The sequence below is a fragment of the Coffea arabica genome, chromosome 10c (genome assembly GCF_036785885.1).
Source record: "Coffea arabica cultivar ET-39 chromosome 10c, Coffea Arabica ET-39 HiFi, whole genome shotgun sequence".
Lineage (NCBI taxonomy): Eukaryota > Viridiplantae > Streptophyta > Magnoliopsida > Gentianales > Rubiaceae > Coffea > Coffea arabica.
In genome coordinates, this window is record NC_092329.1 from 45204451 (window position 1) to 45209564 (window position 5114).

The window sequence follows — 5114 nt, forward strand, 5'->3', positions numbered from 1 at the left end:
GATAATTAGGGGTTTTAAGTGATAATGAGTAATAGTTCATTATTAATTACTCAGGCACACAAGAGGACCTTCAAGAGGATCCCACGGTGGACGCTTGAACCTTTAAGTGACACTTCTCTTTTATTTACTTGGTGAGTGTCATGTGTGTGAAATAAGTGATACATGTTAAATGCTATTGATATCGAATATTTTGAAAATGCTAAGTGTATTTTATCGCATTCATTCTCATTTAAGTGAAATGTACTTGAATTACTTGACATGAAATGCTTGAATTGCTTGAAGTGACTCATTAAGTGAATTAAGTGAAATGTTAAAGTGATTATTTATACTATGGCAGCATAAGTCTGTAACGCCCCCACTTCTCCCTAAGGCGAACCAAAGGGTATCCGCGGGACGCCTGCCCAACTCTCGCCAGGACTCACTACAATCCATCATTCAAAAGCTCGAAATACTTTAAGTAACTTCAATACATAATTAAAGTACTCCAAATATCTCACACTTACAATTATGCAGCTTCCAAGCTTAAATACAACCCAACGGAAAAGGGTACAATAGCCATCCGTTATAATATAACTTAAAGTTTTCAAAAGAAAACAATCTAGTACTACTCACGAGCACCCTTGGTCTCGAACCCTGTAAAAGAAAACCACAACGTGGGATGAGCTACACAGCCCAGTGAGGTTCCAATACACTCTAACAGTTCAAATAAATCAAGTAAGTTGGGCATATCATATGCATGGTTCAATGTTACACAATGGTGTGTTATCATGAGGTGATAATCATTGTACGAGTAATTTGAGACATTTATCATGGTATGAGACATTTATCATGAGACAGGTATCATGATATAAGTACATTGGTCAGGTAACAGGTATGGAGTATATCACAGGCATAGTTCAGGATTTCATGTTGACATTTTAGCATGAAACAATTATCATGATACAAGGTAAACATATACGGTAGGATACGGTGTTCCAGTGGAACTCTGTCGGTCATCTGCACCTTATGACTTCTGATCCCCACGGTACGGTCTGGCCATCGCCTTATCCCTCCAGTGGTAATACTCGAGTATACCGAAACGGTGGCCCAGGGTTCCAACCTACCCGACCGAGCCCAGTCCTGGCTCGAGTAGGTCAGTAACCAAGGGCAGGGCCCAAGTTCAGCTTAGAGCTTACAACATGCACAGGTAACCAAGTAATTCGACAAAAGGTAAAATTCATCATTTGAGTAGGTCGAGTGAGGTAAAGTACACACTCGCCTAATAATGATGGACAGCTTCATATAACATGTGATTCATGATAATCAAGTAATCAGGTGGTCAAGTAACCAAGTAAGTTGGTGATCACGTAAGAAGATAACCAAGTAAGCAAGTAACCAAATAGATTAGAAAACGGTAAGTAAACACGGTTAACGGTAAACGGTAAACGGTTAATGGTAGTAATTACGGTTAATTGGTAGACATATGTCATTTCAATAGGCCGCCATTGGCCGTTTTTTCACTTTCACCACGTAAGAGTCGAGGAGATTTACTCCAACCGACTTATGCTTCCATAGCATAATTAATCATTTAAACACATCATGTAAATATGCTCTCCAAACATTTCATATCTAGTATTTCAAGTAATCACATAAGTATGCTCTTTAAGCATTTCATATCAAATAGTTCAAATATACCTACTTCAGGTGTTTCATGTCGAGTAATTCAAGTATACATTATTCAAATGTGCATGAGTGTGGTAAATACTTAATGACCATGGGTTAAGTATGTCATAGACTTATTCCAATTACGTATTCCTATATGGAACACTCACCTAGTCAAAACAAGCGAGTAGTTCTTAAACAAGCGTCTTAGGTGTCCGCTCCGAGTTCCTCTGGGAGATTCCCTCGAGTGCCTGAGCAAACAATAATCAACTACCACTCAAAATCATTCTAATTATCGAGGAAAATTGTACACTAGTACAATCTAAGAAATTAACGCAGAGACGAGTCTAAGAGTTCGTGTAACTCGAGGTTCAAAAGTGGGTTTTAAAATACAAGACAAATCTGATTTCCATCTTTGAAATCAAATGTAAAACGATCAAATGATATTGAAGGAAAATGGAGGGTTTGAAACCCTTAGTTTCCTTTAAGTTAGAAAATTCCAGATTTAACAAGCAATATTTGAAAAATCATATTTCACTCTCCACAAGTCCAAAATTGGAAAACTTGGTACTGTTGGAATCCTCTTTCAAAGTACTAAAAGTTCTTAGAAGACACTTTTCCACGAATGTAAGTGAAAGGCACTCAAATTTTGGCTCAAAGTTGGTAACTTGAATTACCAAAACAGATTTAAGTTGGTTTTTGGCCAACTTTAGAAATTCGGCAAAATTCACTTGTTTTGAACTAACCTTTGAAATTTGGAAATCAATTAGTGTTGCAATCCAAGAGTATAACAAAACAAGCGGAATGAGAAATGGAGTTTCGAGCACCAAGATATAGTACCTCCAAGTTGCTGAAAAAGTTAAGACTGTTGGGCTATTTTCCAGGTTTAAAACTAGATTCGAAATATCATTTGGTCATCAAGTTGGCATTAGAAATACATCAAACTTGGTACACTAAATCTTCCATGTGTGAACAACATTTCTACTAAGTTTCGTACAAAAACTCTCACGGTAAGGTAGTCATTAAAACAACCAAAGTTTATGAAGAGTTTCAAGGCTAAACTACCTTCTCACTTTTCTTTTGTTTACAAACTTTTTGTACCATGAAATCAGTTTCAAATCTCTCCATTATTGAAACCAAGAGTTCATAAACATCCACTGAGCAATTTAAAGACCATTGACATCCAAATTTTCGAAATAAAACTCCCCAAATCAGATTTGGCCAATTGGCTAAGAGAAAACAAAAGTTTTCCAGATTCGATGAGCGAATTTTGTGACATCATTTGCATATCAAAATGGTCTTAGAATATTACCAAATTTTGTACAATTAAACCTCCATATGAGGATTACTCTTCTATCAAATTTCATTTGAAAATTCACACGGGAAGGTAGTTAACTAAACCATCAAAGTTCAGGAAATTTCCCAAGGTAAAACTGTCTTCTAGCTCTTCTTTCCTTTTTAAACATTTTGTCCAAAGCAACCAACCCAAATCTGGTTTATTTGTAAAACAAAGTCCAAGGAACATCTAATATAAAGTTTGGTAGATGTTGGACATCAAAGTTTCCAAAACAACAAGTCCCAAATCAAGCTAGGCCATTCAACTAGTCAAAAGAGGATTTTTACTCACTGCATCAGTTTCGAAATATGGCCACAACTCACTCAATTCAACTTGGAATTGAGCGTGGTTGATAGCGTTGGAAAGCTCTCTCATAAAGCTGAATTTTATCAGAAGAAACCATTTTGAAATTCTATCCACAAACAGCTCGTTTTTGAGCATCAAGATACAAGTCCTGTCCTGTCTCCTGGAGAGGAATGAAACAGGACAGTGATTTTCAATCGAATGGTGTGGCTCACTCGAGTGGAACCAGAACGTGCATTTGGTACCAATGGAAAGCTGGGAATGTCTAGTTTCCAATGCCACAAACGGCACTTGATTGCGACATTGGAGCAAAGAGTTATGGCCGTTACAAAATGACTGCCTGGGCAATACGGGATTCATTTTCCAGTTTTGCTAACTTTGGAAATCAACTCATTTGACCAACCAAATCATGTTATTTTTCAATGAAATTTTGTACACACTTACAATAATAGATAAAGAACATAATCAATTCATTAGAATCTCAAAATCTGGCACGAAAACGGTCGGACAAGGCAGGGGTAAAACGGTCACTTTTGCTCCAAGCACCTCCTTTGATTTTCTACCAACAATACAACATTAATCTACTAATATAAGCACTAAACCACCATTAATTTCATCATCCAACATCAAATCAGCAACAACCCAAGAGTGGGAGTTCATAGAGCCCACTTTCACATTTTATACCATAAACAAGGCTACCCACATGATTATATAACCTTATATGTGCAATAAATCTTACAAAAACTAAGATCTATGGGTTGGATGATTTGCTACCTTCTTGGATGATTAGATCAGAAATTTTGGTCACTCTTTGCTCCAGAAAACCGTGGCTTTTCAGCTCCCTTTTGCAGCTCAAAATACTCCTCAAGTGTTAAGCTAAGTGTAGTTCGAATTTGGAGTGAATTGGAAGAGGTTTGGTGAAGATTTGATGGAGGAATTGGAAGAACTCTTGAGCTGTTTTTCTTGCTTTGTTGTTCGGCCAGATGAGGGAGCAAGAGAGAGAAATTGTGGTCTGAAATGAGGCTTCCAAAGGAAGCTTAATGACTAAGGATTGGGTGCACAAAAGTCAACCGCAAAAAGTGCGCGCACGCGCGCGTTTTGTGCTCGATTCCTCTCGCGTTTGTTTCACTAGTGTACTAAACTTCTAATGCATTTATATTCATATAAATATTATTCACTCTTAATTGTCTCAAAATAAGGGTCTAAAGTTCCTCAATTTAAATTGCACGTGTGAAAACGCGTATCTCCAATTTAAGCGCAATAACGCGAAACTTCCGAGAAATTCTTATAACGATAGTACTAATAACTATCACTTGAGTATTTAAACATTAAAATGCCTAATTTAGGTCCATTGTACATGTCTCCAATATTTCAAACCTATTGTACTCTCAATCGATCAAGATTTCCAAAGACGTGTTCACTATTTTTACAAAACGAGCTTCCGAAAATTAATTTTTGAAACAAGTCATTTTAAAAATATAATGAAACTATATTTCCATGTAATTAGGTCTCAAGAGCTTAGAAAATAATATTCGGAGTAAAGGACCAAATAAATAATTAAATAAGCTAGAAATAGGAGATTAAATAAGTAAATTTTGCGAGTCCTCACAACCTCCCCTCCTTAAAAGAATTTCGTCCTCGAAATTCATACCTTCTGTAATCTCAGACAACTCTGAACCGTGTGGGGTGTTCATGTCATGCGTTCTTTCAGATGCCATTGGTCGGTTTCTCCTTCCATTGACTTGTCGAGAAACAGTTCCATTTCCTTGTTGAGCAGTAGTTTCTCGTGGATACCTCCTTGGACAGTCATGAACTTTATGATTGGTACTCCCAC

The 5114-nt window shown here is 37.0% G+C and overlaps 1 long non-coding RNA gene across 1 annotated transcript; it reads right to left on the bottom strand.

Annotated features, from left to right (window-relative positions):
* Positions 1-352: 352 nt before the first annotated feature.
* On the bottom strand, positions 353-4381 carry LOC140016311 (uncharacterized). Its single transcript, XR_011822696.1, has 3 exons — positions 4055-4381; positions 1812-1892; positions 353-633 (listed from the first exon to the last, which is right to left on the bottom strand). It is a non-coding gene; the product is annotated as an uncharacterized lncRNA (long non-coding RNA).
* Between the last annotated feature and the right edge of the window lie 733 nt (positions 4382-5114).